The sequence below is a fragment of the Falco punctatus genome (assembly GCF_963210335.1).
Source record: "Falco punctatus genome assembly, chromosome: 12".
NCBI lineage: Eukaryota > Metazoa > Chordata > Aves > Falconiformes > Falconidae > Falco > Falco punctatus.
In genome coordinates this window covers 6,232,585-6,252,988 of record NC_137592.1, presented here as the reverse complement: position 1 = coordinate 6,252,988, position 20,404 = coordinate 6,232,585, and the positions used below count along the sequence as shown (strand labels likewise).

At 38.6% G+C, this 20,404-nt stretch overlaps 1 long non-coding RNA gene across 3 annotated transcripts in view; it reads left to right on the top strand.

Annotated features, from left to right (window-relative positions):
- LOC308071978 overlaps positions 1-20,404 on the top strand; it is a 378,690-nt gene that overhangs the window by 20,188 nt on the left and 338,098 nt on the right. For 2 of the 3 annotated variants that reach the window (XR_013931446.1, XR_013931447.1), the window contains exons 2-3: positions 3,729-3,904; positions 7,420-7,489. This is a non-coding gene — a long non-coding RNA (uncharacterized lncRNA). The remainder of the gene's footprint in view (positions 1-3,728; positions 3,905-7,419; positions 7,490-20,404) is intronic. The other variant, XR_013931445.1, reaches the window with a different exon arrangement.

The window sequence follows — 20,404 nt, the reverse complement described above, 5'->3', positions numbered from 1 at the left end:
GTCTACTAGTAATCAGAGCAGGTTTAACCAAAATAGAAAGGGTGGGAAGGACTCTATGAATCTTTGAGTTTTATCTGCTTTTATTTTTAATTAGAAAGTACAAGAGGCTGCCTCTAGATAGATTTCGGCATCGAGCACGTCACCAAGTTGCCAGTCATCAGCTGAGCTGTAGCAACTGGTCACACATGTTTTCTTAGACAAATGCTTACAATTAATATGAATGGGAACTGCATGTACAGCTTCCCTAGTGAGACTTGGACTTTTTGTCCAATTTTAAAATATTTTTTATTTTGTTCATTTTACTCTAGAGACATCTGTTTTATTCCAATGGAAATTAAAGAGCTATCCTCGGTCAAAGTTTAAATTTGTTATTAGTGTTACATTATATTTTCAGAAATTTAATCAAGCCTAAGTTCACTCAAGGAAATCAGTTCCTCTTACTAGCCTGTTCCCCTTTTTCTCCAAGTTTTTCATTGACAAATTGTGTTGTATTTTAGTGGGCTGAATTAGTATTAACCTCCTATTCACCTGATTCCAAGACAATACTGAATGTAAATCAACACAGCCTCATACAAACCTAGGGAACATACATTTCTAAGCTATTTCATTTATTGTCCCTTAATATCTGTCAGCAATAGAAGCTCATGCTTGTGTGTGATATTCCAGTTTTAAGCCCTCCAGTTTTAAGCCCCCCACCCCATCTGGAATGGGGAACTGTTGGATTGGATTGATTTTAAATTCTACTGAAATTCTTTGCCATTTTTTTTAATTGTCAGCATCTGGATGTCTCTGGAATTGTCACTGTTGGAAAAAGAAGTTCTTTCTGTGGCTGCATAGAAAAAGTGATTTTGACAGAGGACTGAACTGAATGTTTAGGTATTCTACTGTCTGTATCCTGGGCCTTCCAGAAATTCCATTAAATTGCCTAGGCATGTAGGTGAGCTAAGCGTTGAACCAACATTCATGGAATAATAAATACTGATTTTTCAAATTAAGGAAGTCATCCAGTTGATGGAGCCTGTGAATGGAAGAAGGGGAAGTTACTCTGTAAAGCTGCGTAAACACAGAACTTGCTGTATATAACTCAAAATAAGACTTTGCAGCTTAACGTGTGCTTCTGAATTTTTACATCATACATCTTCAGTGTTTCCTCTATAAAGGGTCAGAAACTTCTGCTAGAGCTGTTTGCTTTGAAATAAGTTATTCAGTACTGCATCCATCTAATCCAAAGCTTTTCCATCAACACTAAACTGCAAGTTTCCTGTTCTTTGGTTTTCTGTGGTCTACCTTCTTACTCACCATAACCTCTTAACTGCCAGGTCATACATGACTTGTAAGTTCAGACTTGTGTTTGATTATAATATGAGCTTCTATACCCCTTAATATGACTACTAATTCCATTCTGAAAACTGAAACTTGAGTTTGAAAACAAAATCTTATCTGCTAAAAAGCCTGTTTTACTAGTATGTAAAAAATGTCCAGTTCCATCTAAACCCAAATTTTTTTGTCTTGGGGTATAACTTTCTGGTAGCATCGGGCATACACTTACTATGTTATTTTTGGCTTATTCACAATGGCTTAAACTCTGTCTTGTCTCAGCCAAAATTGTGTCAAAGGGGGTCAAAAAGGAGGATATAGTAGCCACACTAAGAAGGTAATTTTTGCTTAATATGTTGGGTGTGCTCGCCTAAACCCTGGAGCTTAGTATCTGAAGAACGTTTGATTAGCTTGGATCAAGTACAAGTGCTTCTATACTGGAAACTAATCCTGATAGATTTTACAGGATGATTCAAGTTACTAAAACACAAAACTGGACGAAAGCAAGTTAGAGGGAAGGAGGACCCTGGGGCTTGTCTCTGGAAGAAATGTCAGATGCATAACGACTCATTTAATTTTAAGGAGGATGAGTGAGAGGGCGTTGGGACACTGACTAAGGCTGACAGACCCTTGATGGCTGGTGAGATGGGAGTTACACACCATTTCCATTATGTTAATGTCAACTTAAAAACACAAGTATTAATCTTTGTAACTCTCTGCTCCACATAGCCTTCTAGCAACTAAATACAAATAACAGCCTAGCTGCCACATTCCCCCTCCCCAAACTCTGCATAGCACTCTGCTCTTGGTTATGTTTTCTAAGATGGGTGCATGCCCATGGATGGTAGTGACCGTTATGGACAGTTAGGCACATATTCTTCGTGCAAAATAAGGTGAAATATTGGCAGTGGCTGTGAAAAGGTTCTCTTGACTCCCACTGAGAATTCCGTGGAGACTGGGAGTGATTGCTGCAGGGGAGATGTTAGAAACGATCTGATAGACGAGGGAAAATCTTTAGGTTTATGCAAGGGGAAAGAGAACTGTCTGTGTACATGTGATCAAACACCACCAAAGATTGAGAAAAAGGCATGTGTAGACCAGAAGCCTGCTGCCAAGGTGCCTCTTGAAAGGTATTTTCTCCACATGGTTTTGTTTTGGGAACCTGCATGTGCTTCTCTACCTCTGGGGAACCGAGAAAGCAGAAGAATGCTGCTGTGCACCTGAGAGTCCATGCTGCTTGCTGGAGCAGCAGTGGGTGGCAAAGATACCCTTTCTGGTTTAAAATATGATCTGTGATGAGGTCCTGATATAAACAACCCACTGAATAATTCACTTCAGCCTTGTTTTCTATCTACTTTAAAATTTTTGAAAATTTTGATGTTCACTGATATATTTCTACTAATTCTTTTCTTTGGTCCTGACCTTTTTTGCTATAGCTTTATCCCTATATATATATTTCAGAAATTATGTGACAAAACATTAAGACTATGAAAACTTGCTAAAATTTGAATTATGCTAGAAAGCATGAACAATATATTTCATTTTAATAGCTACCCAGTATTTGCTAAAATAGTTAGATAAAATTTGGAATTAAATTCTAATGTACAAGAAAGACCACCAAAATTTTTGTTAGTTGTTTAAAATAGCTTAATGTTCCTGATTACATAGGGGAAAAAAATCTGAAGATATTTTGTGTGTAGAAGTAACCTGTTACACAGAAAAGTAAAGAAATTAAAAGGTCAGCTTCTGGTTATTACATTCTTTAACATTTCAAAATTATCAGGTATCATCCTCTCATAACTATTTTATTTATAGCCAAGAGTAAACTAAGCTTTCCTGTTCATGCATGAATTACAAGAGGAAAAGAGACTTTCCTTCTTTTTCAAATTCTAGTCTCTTTACCAATTCTGTATGAACTAGTCATTTTAAGGAACTCATTACATGGACAAGAATTAGGACAATATTTCTTTTGTTTTTTTATAGAAGAGGTCCTGCTATTAGAAGCTAGCTATCAGTTCAGTAAGTGTTGGTTACAGTGACATTGATCTACTCAGTGCTCTAACTTTCTGTACGAGTTTGACAATAAATACATGTATCTCAACACTATTTTAAAAATGTAGTTTAAAATATTTTATTAATTTTTGGGTTTAGGCTTTAGCATGGATTTGTCATTATTGGATAAATCTTTTTAAAAAAGGAGAAATATCTCACTGACATTTAAATGACCAAATTTATCTGATTTTATTTTTAAATGGCTTTTGAGTCCTAAAAGACAAAATCACAACTAGACTTGGTGTTGATGTGGGCTGTGTCATACAGGGGAGTCAGAGCTAAACTCCCAGGCTTTTCCTGCCAGTGTGAAATGTAGCAGCCTGCTACATCTGATGTTTGTGAAATGCTCTTTTCACCAGGGTTCCTCTGAATCTGCTGCAGCATTCACAGCTGTTGTTATAAGGCTCAACGGTCTTCCAGTCTGTGTGTACTTTGGTGTGAGAATGAAGGCCTGGGATGTTGTGGATTGACCTCTTGAAGTAGAAATTCAGATCTTTCTTCTAATCGTGTTTGTGTGGCCCACCTAAACAAGTAGGTAGGTTTTTAAAAAATTGAAAAATGTATTCTTTTCTGCTTAGCTTTTGATATCAGTAACTGATGGTTTCAACACCATTTTGGTGATTTCATGAGCTCTTGTGTTACAGGTGCTCTGTTTGTCAAACTGGTGGGTTTAGGTGCTGTTTTATTGTAATAATCCACCACTAAAAATTACTTGGGTCATGGTCTCCAGATAGTGAACCAAATACTTTTTCAGAGACTTTTCTGAAAAGGTCCTTCTACTTCTGCTCTTTCTGTGCTAACATCTCAGCTGAACAGATAGAACCAGCATGATTCTTTTAACTGATTTCTATTTCTGTTAGTCCTAGATCTGAAAAGAACAAAGATTTGGTTGATCTCTAGTTTGTGAAGTGGGAGTCAATGAAACTGAAATCTTGTGTGAAAGATTATGTTCATGTTATAAGAGAAAAAACCTTAACAATCCTCTTCCCTGAAAACTCCCACATGATTTCTGTTGTCTTTTTGTGTTGAAATAGCAATGTCTAAGACCTTGTATTGAATTCATTCAAGTTGGTTTCAAGTCTTGCACTGATCTCAGCTGAAGAATTGGGCCATAGTGAAATTAACAACGTAAACAATGTCTCTAGGAATAAATGCCAAGGAACCAGGAAAAGTGGTCTAAATTTCTATGTCTTTGACTTAGGTCAGGAAGAAATAAAACAGGGACAGTGTTCTTTTCACAGAGAAATGGACAGGAAGCACAAAGTGTGAAATAAGTCAATTATGTATTTCCACTGCTGTTTATTGGAAAGCAGTGAGAACCTTTTTCCTGCCTATCTCACCACAGGGAAGGAAGGGCTGAACCAAAAAAATAGGAGTTTTCATTTCTAGCTTTTCTACTAAGCTGTTATATGACATTAAGCAAGTGACTGATCATTTTTTTTAGCCTCATTTGTTCTCTTTTGCAACATGAGGGTAGGAAGACCTTTTTTGTCAGCTGTACACATGGAATTTTTCTTATCTAGCACTAGTCATCAATAAAACCTTAAAAAGCTAAAAAAGTTAACCTTTTAATCTAAGTTACTCTCCTCCTAGAGAGCAAAGAGAGACAAGCACCTACAGAGCTGAGCCATCCCATCCCACAGATGGGATGAGTTGTTGTTTGAATGTGCCCATCTCCTTTGACTGTACAATATTTTATGACCAGTTCTTAGTCTGTGCCTCATTTTTACACAGGAGACTGTAAGCATGGACCCTCTCTGTACAACCTAGCGTGTCTTGAGGTCCCACTCTATTTGTTTTTATTTGTACTAGGAATTATGAACTGGAAGGAATGATGCCATGAGAGGGGTAGAAGAGCCTATCTGGGTAGTTCCTAAGACTCGTAATTTCCTGGGATCAGTAAGACGGGATCGCTTGTTGGATGATACCCTCATTAGAAAATGAATTCAATATAGGATTTGCAGACACTTGGACAAAAGAAGGTTAATAGGGAAGCATTGCTGGCAACAGACTTATTCTCAAAACATTTTTTAGGCCAATTTTACCCAGCATCATTTTGCAGGTAATTTGCACCTCTGTGTGCATGTGCAGTGTGACATGTTTCCACTAAGCCCAGACCCATTTCCATTTCTGTGGAGTAATCATGTCAAACACATGGTTTGGCACGTCAAACTGAAAGCATGCAGTGGGTAACCTGCTGGCATTCATACCTTGTAGGTTTATTCAACTGGTGATGAATAGACTTGCTGTTTCCAGAAGGAAGCACTTGTATAAGAGTTGTAATGAAAGAGAAAAAAGGTTTAAGCCCTCAGCCTTGCTTGATATAACAGGAATTAGACCACAGAGTCACCACCAGCAGCTTTATTGACCAGGAGTGCTGGGTGACATGGTGGGCCTGCAGAAGTCCAAATACCGTGTGTTTAGTGGCCTGGGATTTCACCTACCTCAGTCCACATAGCTGCAATATTGAATCAGCTTTTGTTGTCCTGAGAATATTTATGATTGTGAGAGCAGAAATCTTAAAAACAAAACAAAACAAAAAACCCCAAAACCCAAGCTGGGATTTTCTTCTGTGTGTGTATGTGTATTATTTCTGGCTACCATGGCATTTTTCCTATGAAATTTGGCTTTGTTCGGTTGATAGTATCGCTTTGGTCAAACCAACTACATTTCCAGACCTGGACTGCACAGACCATTACTGAGGTGAACAGAGGGGTTTTTAGCAAATAACCTCATTAAGCTGTTATGCTTTTTGCTTAGCAAGAAAATGTTCAATGTGCAGGATCACAGTCCTCTGGGCTCCTCAAACCTAGTGAAATTTGCCCACCTTTTCATGAGGTGCTTTTTTTTCTCTTGTCATGTGTTCTGTGCTGTTTACCACACATGAGTTACGGATGGTAATTTTAATTTAAACCCCCAAATGTAATAAATTCAGCAGATTAGTATTTGGCCAGGATTGAGTGCTGAGATTGTTCAGTTGACTGTTATGGAAAACACATCAGCCAACCTCATCCCTGACCAGAGAGCAGTGGTTCCATCCCCTTACAAACAAAGCCTTTGTTATGTCTTCCTTGCACTGTGACTCTAGTCTCTACAGTGCATTTGTTTCCAAAGCAAAACAATATATTCATAATCCTTGGCAGTTTGAGTATTTCAGCTTGGATATTTCCTGTTACACAATTTACCTACTAGCTGATCGAATGTAAGAGATGACCTCACAGCTGAGGAACAGTATTTTTTCAGATGCCTTGAGCCCTATTTGTTTCTAGTGCAGCTTTAACCAAGAGTGAACTGTAAAGTAGAGTCAAAGAATCAGCATGCCAGTGCTGCTACCCCACACTTTATGCTATAGAAAGACTCAAGCCTGCTCATTTGGGTAGGGTTTTCAATAGATCCCGAAGTTTGGCACTTTGTAGTTAAGATTGGGATTGCTATCACTGTTACACATTCAAGAAAATAAGAGCTGCTTTTTTAGTAGTAGGTTTGGAAGAAATGACTAGTTTATTTGGAGTTTTCAAAGATAATGGGATACTGTATATACTCACAAATACTTATTACTATTGTTATAGTCTGTATTATTTAATTACATTTTACAAACATGAACATACACGTTATTTATAATCACTGGGATGAAACTGTTAGAGTATTATGGATATTCAGTGTGTATCATACAGCTTTTGACTCATTTACCTGTGTTCTGCCTATTGTTTTCCTCCTGGTTATTTATAACATGTCTAGACTTCTATCAGATTTAATGAAAAAAAAGTCATAATGTCAGTTTCATTTTTCCTCAAATGTGCACCAAACTGACTCTGGCTTGGAGAGCAGGATGAACACCTTCCTGCAGTGCAGACAGTCTGGAAGTCATGTCGTGTTGCAGGGTATCTGTTAGTAGACATAATTTGAGCTTTTCAGGGTAACCCTCACGAACCTTGATTTCCAGTGAGTCATGTGATACCACTTCTTTGTTTTAGATATATAGATGTATAGATATAGATATGTACGTTCTATTTAGACAGGTTTTAAGTGTTTCATTTTTTTTATTTCCAGAAATTCAAAACAAGATCCAAAGAAGCCTAGTGGAGGAAGGTGGGAGAACAACATGTAAAAGGGTATAAAGGTACTGGGCTGCTTTCTCTCTTTTTCTTTGGTTTTTGGTTTGTGTTTTTTTTTTTCTCTTTTATCAGTGCAGACTGCATGATCTGCTAACCATTGGTCATGATAGGGTCTTTAAAAAAGCCACTGTTAATTCAGAAAGTGTATAGACTACCTGAGTAAGGACTGCACCAATATTAGGCCTGAAAGACGAGCAATGAATGCCTCTTACTTTTTAGATGAATATTTGTAAGATTAACATACAAAGTTGAAAGTTGAACGAGAGAGGAAGTGAAAATGGAAAGAATGACACTTCTGTACAGACTTTTCTGCCAACCATTTGATTTCTCTGAGAGTGCATTTTTTGACATTTAGTAAAAATTATCTGCTTTATTTGAGGATGTTAAGGCCCTGACCAAGACTGGGGATTGGTTATGCATTGTACCCTGCACACGTAGGGAGAGCTCTGCTCACAGGACTTGCAAAGTGTAGGAATAGAAATAAGGACACACAAAGGTGCTATTTGTTTCCATGGAAAAGGTCAAATAGCAGGTCACTGGCATAGCCAAGAGTAAAGCCCAATTGTGCTGATGCCTGATCTCGTGTCCCACTTACTAAACTTTGCCTCCTTTAGCAGGAAAGTGGCAGCCAAAATGCTACAGTAGTCTGGGGTGGGAACGTGGGTAGGGAAGATGCAGAGCAAAAAGCATGTTCAGCTTTTTACGAAGCTGCCATAATCATGATTTGTCACTAGCAGTAACAAAAATGCCTGTGCAATTTTTGTCGATGGAATTCTGCTCTTCACCCAAGTTTGCTAGTGGGTCTTGACTTCTCATACTCCCCCTATTTCAACATTTCTCTCTGCATTGTGCCTACACAGGCTGATACTGCATTTGATTGTTTTATAACTTTGCAGTGATGAATAGTGTATGTACCCAATAGCAATATATGATATTGGGCATCTTTAAGTGATGAAGTGGTGGAAATTTGAAGCCTGGCAAATCATCTTTTCAGGAAGAGTTGGACGAATACTATGTCCATTCTCCTGAAGGCTTTACACACTGGCACATGGCATGTGCAGTGCCTGCCGTAATCTTTCATTAGAAATGTTTTTCCATTTCTGACAGTGAACAATACTGTGGTATCTGCAACACTCATGTTCACTGTAGGAAATGGATGAAGCATACTACGCAAACGGTAATAAAGCTGAGTGCCTGCCATCTCCAAAGACATATCTGAGAAGTACTGCATGGGTAAGAATTAATATGCTTGGAGTATGGTAGGAGTGTGGGGCTCAGAGTCATTCTCCTGAACGGTGAGTTAACTTTTACCATTTAAAACTGAGATCTAGATTTATGTGTTTATAGTCATTTCTATGTCAATACGTCAGTGCTTAGTGCAGATCAGTTCCCTCTGAAGTAGACAGGAATGGTCAGATTTCGTCTTTACTGATGAGTGTACTGGAGCCTCAGAAAGACTTAATGATTTGTTCACACAGCCAGCCAAGATGAAACAAGGGATTCCCAATTCCCAGTTTGTTGTTCTAGTGATTGGTGGAGCCTGTTTCCATTCCCAAGCAATAATGTCTGTCCTGAACCTATTAAGAACGTTCCTTCCTATTCTATATTCCAAACTAGAACAAACTGTACTGATCTGACCCCAGTTGTGAAGCTATAAATTTAATTTACAAGGTCATTTATATGGGAGGAGAAGTAGTGTCAAAATACAAGAATCTATGCAAGGAGAAAACAGAAGAGGCATAGATAGCATAACCCCTATAAAATGTCTCCACATGTGATTTGTGTGGAAACAGTTGCTCTGAGATCAGAAGGAAATCTGTTGCTTTTGGCAGAACTGGTAATTCTACAGCTAGAGTAGTTATTAGGGCCTCTGTGTGATACTTTCTGAGCTCTGGATTTATCTTAAAGACTTCCTGTTTTGTAGCTTTCAGTCATGTCAAGTTGTATGCCTTAGCGTGATTCAGTTCTGTTGTTATAATGATATCGAGATTTACAGTGAACTGGTAAAAGATTAAAACATAGTATGACAGCAAGCATAAAGATGAACATAGTCTGGAATGGAAAGTAGAAGCATACAGAAGAAAATTTCAGGCTGGGTGTTGACTTAGAGGTATTTTAGGCACTCCATGTTTTCTAAAACCCCGTCAGTCCAGTAAGCCTGTCCTCACTATAACACTTCTTAGCACTAAAACCCCCTTTTCTTCCCCTGTCAGCTGGCTATTGTTGAAACCAATTGCAGGAGGAGAGATAAATTATCAAATTAATTTTGTCGGATTTGAAAAATAACAACAATGTCATTACAGAAGTAACTAGAGGTCATGAGATATAAAGCTCATATAAAGCTCTTCTGTGCTAGGTGCTGACACAAGTGTGCACATAGAGGTGGTCTGTTCTTTGGTAGCTGCTCTTAAGTGATGATAATCAGAATAGGGAACCATCTCTGTTTTAAGTTGAGAACCCACAGGGCTCATTTTGAAGGTAATAAAGACAAGCTGCATTCCTGTGGAACTGTGGAAAGACAGCTGAAAAATAAACTATTATTTGGCAAAAGGATCTGACCGTGCAAAGTCTTCCAAAGGCAGTAAAGGGTCTGAGCATCAGTAGGAAAAACTACATCTTCCTTTTTGAAAAACTTGTCAAAGTAATACTGTACCGACAGTGTCCTATCTCAAGGCTCTTCAACCTTGCCAAAAAACAATCTACCTCATACTAAATAACAACAAAAAGCTGTTAAATTATTTGATCTTTAAATCACAAATCAATGCATTTGGGAAAAAATTACGTCAAAGCAGAGTTCTTAACTCCCAAAGGCAGGGCAGGTAGAAATCCGTCTTTCATGGACACCATGTGTGCTCTCAATTTTGGTCAGTTTTATGCCTCAAGGTACTTAGGTGCTACTGAAATGTGGTACCATAAAATAGTGGTATCAGGGAAATAGCATTAAAAAGCACAGAAGAACCAGGTACTTAACCAGCAGTGCTTGAGATGTTGGACAGCACTTTGTCTACAGGTTCAGCTTTCTTTCCTGTGTAATGTAGCGTGCATCTCAAGGAAATAGATCCAGACATGAATAGAGTTCTCATCTGATGTTTATCCACACTCTAGAGAAAGTATTAGCAAGCTGGGGAGAGAATGGACAATTCCCACTGATCTGCAAGGCAAACCAGGAGGGACATAGGATACTTGTACAAACTGTGTGTTAGAACTAATGGAAATGTTAAAACATAAGATTGTTTCTGGTGAAATGCACGCAGAACAGAACACTCAAAGCAAGAAAACTGGAAGTGATCTGCCCTTCCATATAGCATCACACTCCATAATTAGCTCACGATGTAGTACAACTCTAGTACTGACCTAAGTGGCATGTGGGTAATGATTTTCCCCAAAGCCACAAGTGATGACTAGAGTAGTTGATCTAAAGTTATGATTGTTAGGCTACAGCTTCCAGTCTGCCTGGCAGTGTTTTTGGGAAAAGAGACAGGCTGCAAAGCTAAGACTTCTAATGCCTCTAAGTGACAACAGTTAGCTGTCTTACCTGTCTGTAGAAAGGAAAAAAAAAAAAACCCAAACACAGAACTACTGCTTTTGTAGACTTCTTTTTCTTAGCTGTATGAGGAGGGAAACCTTGGTTCTGATTAATTTAGTGGGAATTTTGCTTTTGTCTTTCAAGGGGACAAGATTTTATTCAGGCTTCAACAGCAGGCAAGTCTGAAAGAGAAGGTAAAATGCCTCTTGTTCAACTGTGTAGGAAACCACTGGGCTAAGCTGGGTGATCTGGACATACTTAAGTATTTCTTCTACAGCCACTGGAAAGATGAGGGAGGTTCAGGCTGTTTTGGAAAGTGGAGTTCTGACTTAAATGTCAGAAATAAAAAATAAAAAGTGTGAATGGATGAATGAATGGAATGAAGTGATGGACTAGCTTATAAACTTAGTTACTCGCCTGGTCTCCTCCACAGTATAAAGGCACCTTCCTCCTTTTAATGGCAGGATTGTCTCATGTAGTTAGTAGTCTAATTAAATAAACATAGATTTGACATGAAATTTATGCTGGCCTCTTGCATTCATGGAATAAGTGAATAGATACCTATCTGACCTGGCCCTATGACACATGGGACCAATCAGTCAGAGGGTTTGCTTTATAGAACAGTTGTTTAGATAGCAATTCACAAGATTTACAGAGGAGATAAATTAGACTGGACTCCAAACCGCACCATCTCCCTTGCTTGTCTTAAGGTTGAAAGGGGGAAAAAACATTTACTAGCAGATAGAAGATTGGATGGGAGCTGAACTCTCACTCCCATTCTGCCACAGAAGGACTTATATGTGTAACTGGTTTAGGCTGCATTTATATTTATATGTATAGGAATCAGAGACTTCTGACTGTGCTGCTGAATTTGATGCAAGCATGCGTGCTCAGAAAGGTGCTGATCTGTTAACTCTTGAACTCTGTATAGGTTCTTAAAGGCATGTTGAAGCAACTTTGGAAAAGAACCAGTTTTTTCTGTTAGTTTTGGTAAAGAGAGCTTCAGTGGCAGCAAACATTCTGTAGCAGACTGGACTTTTTGTATTGTGTTTAAAAAAACCAAAAAGAAAAATCTCTGTTTTGAGCTGTTATTAATTGTCACTGAGCAATTGAAAGGTCAAACCTGATGTTCTTGCTCAAGCACAGCCCTTTGCAAAGCCAATGGAGTTTTGCCTGACAAAATACTGGATAGAAGCATGCACAAATGTCAGCATTGGGACTGGATTTGAACTGTATTCAGGCTCTAGTTAAGAGAGGTCCAGAATAAGCTGTAAATGTAGAAAGAATGCAATCTTTAAAGTGTACTTCTGCATAAGAAATACAGGGCGATATCCTCAATTTACAAACTCTTAGGAAGGAGGGACAAGTGGCTGTAATTCCTGGCTCTGTTCCCTTGGTCTTAGAGGTGCCAATTATAAGTCTGAGGACAGTCTAAATGCTACTCCAAAAAATTCCAGCTGACTGTCCACATCCTGACCCCATTCTCACTCCTGAGCAGGTGGTATAAGGCTGACTTTCAATTCAGGCCTGTTCATAATGCCTTTTGCATACATTGTTACTGAATATGCATGAAACAGGAAGAGTATTTACAGTGTAATTAACAATATGTAGTGCAGCAACCAGGAAGGTGCTGGAAGACGCAGGATTTCATTTGTTTAACAGCTGCATATGCAGCTCTATTACTTATCTCTTTTCATTCTGAATTTATGGTCCCACACCAAAACATGTGCCTCCTGCTGTCTGATCTCTTCTCCTGTGGTACTTTAATGTTCACAACAAGACCATTTTGTGTGTGACTGCTCAAGCAGTGGCTGAAACATTTCTGATTTCTGTGTAGAGTTCCTAATTTGACCTTTTCAAATCTAGTCCAAGTAACGAATCATGGGACAGAAAAAGTAATTAGTAATTTTTGCAAACAACTAGCATAATGCAGTGTACTAAAATAATGAAAAGTTAACAATAAGATTCTTGTAAGTTATTTTGGGAGGGAAATGGCAAAGAAGTTCACAAGTCCTTTCAAATAAATCTGAGAATATGTCAAACTACTTGGAAACAAAAGAAAAGAGATGGAGGTTTTCCAAGAAATTTAGTGTCTATTCCTGTCCAAAAGGTTGGGAAAATGCTTGCTTTCACAATTTTAATTTCTAAACAGGATGGGTTTCAGAGTGTTGAGTAGATTGTGGGTATTACTGCATTGAGCAGTATCTCCTGGAAGTAGAACCAAATGTTTGCAAGTCTCATATCATTCCAGTATCTATGAATGAGACTTTCACGCTGGCTGTTCATATTGGTATTTCATCTGCTTCAGTTATATTGGAAGGCATGATGGATGGAGGTGTTCTTTACTCTTAAAATAATATTAATAGTAATGATAATATTAAAGGCTGGTGTCCTGGTTTTGTCATGCTTGGTATATAAACTTGGGGTGTTAGCTGTGGCCTGTGGATGTTTGCTTGGGGACTGGCTGAGCATCGGTCAGCAGGTGGTGAGCAGTTGTACTGTGCATCACTTGTCTTCCTTTCTCCCTTTCCTCTTGAATTTTATCCTTTACCCCACCTTTCCATTACAACTTTTGTTATTATTGTTTTTATTATTATTATTGTTCTTTTCTTTTTTATTCTGTTTAAATTATTAAATTATTCTTATATCAGCCCTCTTACATTGCTTTCCAATTCTCCTCCGCACCCCTCCAGAGTGGAGTGAGCGAGTGGCTGCGTGGTGCTTGGTTGCTGGCTGGGGTTAAACCATGACAGCTGGAAAGACTATGCCAGATACCAGCTATCCTTGTGGTAAAGCATGACATAGTGTCTGTATAGAGACTGTTTTCATACACTGCCTCTTCAAAGGGCAAGATAAACTAGAGTAAATAAATAGTATTCCTTTGCATCAAAAGATGAAAAAAAATCAGGCTCTTGACTTTGAAAAGTGCCCTGTTCACAGTGTAAAATTTTCTAACAGTCTAAAGATTGCAATTGTAGAATTTACTCTAACAGATGAATGTGTAACAAGAGCCAACAAATAGAAAAAGAAGGATCTATTCAAAGTAGGAGTAAGGCTGCATTTTTAACAATAAGGTTATTTAACAAGTTTGGAAAAATTTATCCAGGAACATAGTAGCTCTCTATCACTGGAAGTCTTTAAATCAGGAATAGATGTCTTTCTGATGACCATGCTTGTTGCCGTAGCAGGAGTTACAGGCTTTGAAATTCCATGGTTTGTATCATCTGGGAAGCCAGAGTAGATGATTGTGTTTGGTCTCTAGGGGCCTCCCAGTCTCCGCAAAGCATTCAGCTGGATTGCTACTTGCAGCATGTGTGGAAGAGGAAAAGTAACATTTCTCATATCTGGACAATAGATGACAAGTGGTTTCCACTGGAGTTATAGATCAGATTTCCTTTAATTTTCCAGGCAGCACACTAATTTTTCAGGGAATAAGGAAACTGTCAAAGGAACTTTCAGTTATTTTAAATTTCATTATAGCAGCCGTTCCACTCCTCCCACTTTTCCTCCCCTACAAACTCAGTGTAGAAGTAAACAAAGTATAGAAGTGGTGTACTGGTCAAAATATGGAAACACTGGCATTGAATAACTGTTTGCATTGGGCATCCTTTAAATGACATTAATAAAACGTTGACTGAATTTCTCAGAGTACTCAGAAATGAGTTTTGAAAGAAAACAGCTTTCAGCAATTTGAAAAAAACCCCACATTTCATTTGGAAGTGGCATAGATTGACTGAGGTTGGCCATAATATTTATGAATAACCATGGAAACATGATGAACAGGTTCTACACAGTTACTTCCAGACTTCATTGCCAGAATCAGTATATTCATATAACACTCCTAATCTGATATATCAGGTAATGGCAAGTATTATGTACACAAAAGAGAAGAAACAGAGGCATTCCTTAGTGGTGGTGTTCTGCAAATAGACCAACATTATGCACACAGTTTGAACAGACCATAGCCAATTAATTAAACCACAGAATATTTGTAAATATTTACTTGATGGCCGTGGTTTGAAAAAGATATAACAGTACATAAAATAGATTTGCTTTACATTTCAACAGACTCGTTGGTGAGAATAAATGACAGAAAAAAAGAGGAAAAAATAAAATTAAAACAAATATATTATGTTTCCAAAATCCTACCAAATATGTGATCCACTGAAATTATCAGACTGTTAACTGCTTGTAAATCTGCCTAGACTGGGGTTGTGAAATTATTTTTAGTGTGACAGCAGAAACCTTTCTAATGCTACCATTGTGGCACTGTGTCAGCTGAGTAAGAGGCAGCAAGAATGGCATAAAAGCAAACTGGGCAACCTGAGAACAAGGAGGTTTAGCAATACAAAATTTTCTTTCCAAACAGAGGAAGAAGTATACAGATGTAATTGTATTTATAGCCTGTGAACTTCTGAAAGCCTAGGGAGAGTACATCTGAGGAAAATGCTGTGGCTTTACGTAGTCCAGCTAGCAGCTATGTAATTTTTGAGGGAGAGCATCAAGAACACAATTTCTTAATAGAGTGTGCTAAAGCTTTACTGTCCTTAGTGGAAGGTGATACCTTCCCAGCACAACAGTTTTGCATCCAAACTCCGTATCCCCTCTGAGTCGTATCTTAGTGCTTCCATAAATTGTGAACTTGGTTTTTAAATGAAAGAGCTTCAAATAAATGTCTTTCAGTAATTTTTGTTTCCTGGCTTGAGAGTTTGGTATTGGTAGGGAACAAGGATTTTGTGGTCTCCAAAGCGTACTTTCTACTGTAGGACCTTTTGCATAGCCCATGCATCAGGCTGGCGGCATGGTGGCAGCAAGGAGAGCTTTCTCTTTAGAACAGGAACAAGGCAAAAGAAGATGCTGTTCTGATGTTCTGGCGATTAGGAGAGCTCTACTGCTCTCAGCTGCCTTTTGTGTTTTCAGTTCCTGTTGTGCTATACATTGTATGACTAATCTACTGTTTCTGATGAGTTGTACAGATAGGTACTGGGCACACACTTGGATTTAGTTTGGGTTTTTGTAGTTTTTATAGCAAATATAGGTTTTTTATAGTTTTTATAGTAAATATAGATTTAGTTTTTTTATAGTACTGAGGGGGAAAAAATGGTAAACTGCAGAAGTTCAGCTGAGCATTTCTGCTGACATGCTTAGCTGTGGAAGTGTAAAACAATGCTGACATGGACTTTCATCTTCTGGTTTCTGATTTACTCCACTAGGAAGAGAGACAGGACTTCATCACTCAGACATACTGTTTCAAGCTATCTACAAACTAGAGAAGATAGCAGTGCAACAATGTACATTTTTATGTTTTTTCCTGAAAACACAGAAAAGGAAGACTGAATTTCTGAATGTTGATTTCAGTGGAAACAGAAATGCAGAGGCACTTTTGAAGTCTGCAATTTATTTTAAAAATGAATCTTTAGGTTTTCAATCTCAGTTCTGTGAAAAATGTCAAAGATGGAAAAACATATTAGGCCCTGCATGTGGGCAGAAATAGGTATGACCGTTCTACCTGGTTAATTCTGAAGAAAACCAGTACAGCTTCATGCAAATGAAATTGCTCAGCCAGTATATGAAGGCCTGAAAAATTAAACTAAGGGAGGTGAAAACTGGCTTTTGAACATAGAATCATTTAGATTGGAAAAGACCGTTAGGGTCATGAAGTCCAACAGTAAACCTAACACTGCCAAGTCCACTGCTAAGCCATATCCCTAAGCACCACATCTACACATCTTTTAAATACCTCTGGGGATGGTGACTCAACCACTTCCCTGGGTAGCCTAAAAAGACCTTTTTACTTAACTTTGTAAATCATAACAATTCCATTTCTCCAAGCTACTCAAACAAATTGAGCTTTGTCTTCCAGGCCAATGGAAATATATCGTAGTGTTGTTGCAAAGTAAAATGGCTTCAGCGACTTTATGGAAAGGGGAAAGGTTCCCAGGCTTTCTGTTCCCAGTCCAGTTTAATTTCAAGTCTCATGCTCAGTTTCACTTTCAGAGTGCCCTAAGAGAAAATGTAATTTAGACTAGAGCTGCATTCACAAGTTAATGGCACTGACTGTAATCCTTCAAAATGATGGATACTGGAGTTTTCCCCTCTTTACAGGAGGAATCACATTTCTCAGTGTCACAAAAGGAAAAGAAACAAACATGCAGAAACAGCAGCTGGCCCTCAAATCTTTGGAGGTACGTTTGTGTTTCCAAAGCTGAAGCAATTTTCCTGCCAGAAATCATTGTGACCTAAAGTTAGAACTCCAGTATCTGTGCCCTTTGTACTGTGTTGACCTTGTTAAAGATACAATTGTATGTATTATAGAAAAAATGGGAATTGCAGGGGAAGCAGAGAGATCATCAAGCAGGCTAGGGTTTTTCTCTTGAGGTAAAGGAAAAGCTTAGACACAAATCCCAGCTTCTGTTTTCTGCCTCTTGTGTTCTGCACATTGCAAGCTACAGCAAAGGTTTGAACACACATATTTATCGGTTTTGACTGGTTTTGCAGTATTATGTCTGCTTTTGTGTTACTTCGCAAGGGTTGATTTACTGCTGTTGCTTTGCTACACTTTCGCACCTGTGCTATGCACACAAGGAGGTCCTTGTTGAAAGGCGATATACTTAAAACATTTTTCTTCAAGAGCCTTTGAGGGTAAGAAATTGATGTTTTTGCCTGAAACAGCTGGGTGGAAGGATGATACAGAGCCATTCTGATCTCTTCCTCCAGTAGTACAGACACTAGTAGCAAGAAAGGAAACCTTAGAGGGATCTGCATTCCACAGATAATACAGGGAAGGTTATTTCACTTTGAGTAATTGAACTACAGATCTGAACTCTGCATCTCTGCAGAATTATCCACATCCTCTGTTGGAGCTTGATGAGGAAGGTGATTGCGTCACTTTGAGACTATTGGGTCAGCACAGTCCTCCCACCTCAAGCTCAGCACCATCAAACACAGCAAGGGTCAGAAATCCATACAAACATTGAAAGCAACAGCTGATAGAATAACAGTGTGTCTTTCCTGGCTAATAAAAGGCAGGTGGAAAAAGCTATGTGTGCGGCTAATGGAACTACTCGGTGTCTCCTTCAAAGAAGGTGCACATCAAACTCATGGATAAATATCAGTGTTTAGTCCCTCAGACAATTAGCGCTCAACCTGAGGGACTAAGAATCGTTAAGTCTTTGCAACACATGGCATAACTCAGCCTTGACTGGATGCATGTTGCTGTTAGAGTCTTCACTAGGTTATTTCTCTTCCAGGTGACAGTTATTCAGCGTTAATGGAAGAAGCACGCACAGAGGTGGTTTTATGTCACTATATGCTGTCTTACGGCTACAGGCAGAGTTGAAACCTCCATGCTTACATTGCTGGACTTCAGTGCAGCTTCGCTGAAGTGAAGTACAAAGTATTACTATTATGATATAGTAGGGGCAGTATTCCCAAGAATCTGGACACGAATATTAACTGGAATAATTAACTGGAAAAGGGTTCTTGTGCCCCTTTAGTACTGATGTGTCTAGTCAGAGGTATACCCCATTGTACTAAGATATTGCAGTGTTGGATGAGGTCTGGTGTTTTCCATGTATTTCCCTTGTATGTGACTGCCATGATGTGGAGGGGACAGGAAGGAGTGAAATAATCAGGTGATTTTCCTCAGTAGTAGTAGGCATTGGGTCTTGTTGGTATTTGTGTTCTCTGCTCTGCTCTGGTGTCCCCCCTTCCCCCAGAAATCTTCCCCAACTAGTAGGTCTGTTCCTTTTAAACAGGCAGGGAATAATACCAGGAAAAAAACTAATGAAAAGAAGGCTACTTCTTTGTTGGTGTTCTAGGAAACATTTTTGTGCAAAGAATTTTAACTTTTGTTGCTGCAGAGAGGTACTTACCTTAAAACACAGACAATTGATAAATAAGCTGGAGTAGGTTACTCAATTTTATCAAGTCTGGTGATGCATTGACATTTGATGTCATGACTCCATTAATCAAAAATATTTTGGAGGAAATTCTTCCTGGTTCATTCATCCACAAATAATTTACACTGGGAGCAGTGGATCTAAACCTCTTTGGCAGACTGAAATCAAGGAGCATGATGAACAGCTAGCCTGGCTCCTGAGTGACCAGACACCCACTGCTTACCAGGGGTCTCATGTTTTTTTCAGGCATGCAGTTAATCTGTTGTGCCTTGAGGGAGCTCACAGCAGATATTTGTGAATGATAAAATAAAAAGGGGCTGAGGGCCCAGGGACTCAGCAGAGGATCTTAGGTGAAAGAAAGCACAGTTGTTAACCTTCCTGTGCCTGATATGTGGTTTGTCAATTAGGCAGCAGAAGCTGAGCTGGTTGTATATTGACCTACAAGCATTAAACAACTGGCTGGGAGCCATATCCTCTGAAGACTGTACTGTCCTTCTGATGTGAAAAGCAGCACTACAGTTGTGGTTCCACTTAGGGTTTTTGAAACACAGGCTTTATTAAAAAAAAAAAAAAGAGAGGGAGAGAAAGAAAAGTATCTTTCACCAGGTGCACTTTGACTATTTATTTGGAAAAAATAAAAAGTATTTTGCACAGAAATATCCATAGTTTTCCAAGGGTTATTAACATGCATAGCCATGCCTGGCTTGATCATGCAGTATGCTCTTAGACAGAATGACAAAGCTGGAAAAATGAAGTCAAGGAAATATGAGCTGATTTATTTTTTATGTGTAACAAGCTAAACCTTGATCCAGTGCATCTGTGGAGCAAAAGGGTATTTATTCAGTTCCACCATTGAAAACACTGAGAAACACATGAGGTGAGTGTGAATTGTTTCAGCTGAACTCATGCAATCTCTAGACATAATTAAACACTGGCCCAATTTTTAATGTGGGCTACTGAATTGGATGTCAAAATTTCCACATTTGGAGGTTCAGTCTGACCTTTAGTTACATAAAAGAATCATTGAAGAGTCTTCAGTGAGTGTCAGTGTCTCAATGCAGATGCCTTATTTGAAAACTGTGCTCCTTTACAATGATGCATTCCAGAAGAAGAAAGCCCTGATCCTGCAAGCAGTTTGAAGCAGGCTTCAGCTTGCTGCCACTGATACCAGCTTGCTGGAATCCACTCATCCCAGGGAATGGTATGCTGGTAAAGACAAGCACATGTGGAAGGAGTTGCAGGTTGAGGTCTAAATTAGCATGAGATTTTTCTCCCATCTAAATACACTATAAATTTGAGAATATACTTCAATTTCAAGATGGAGATTCAAAAATGAAAGTGCTCCAATAACCATCTTTCTCAAATGCCAGATGATTTGTAGAGAAAAGAAACAAATTCATTAAAGTGAGACTTTCAGTAAGTGGTAGATACACACCAAGTCATTTTTAATCCAGCCATCCTGGAGGAGATAAATAGCACTGAAACCTGGCAAG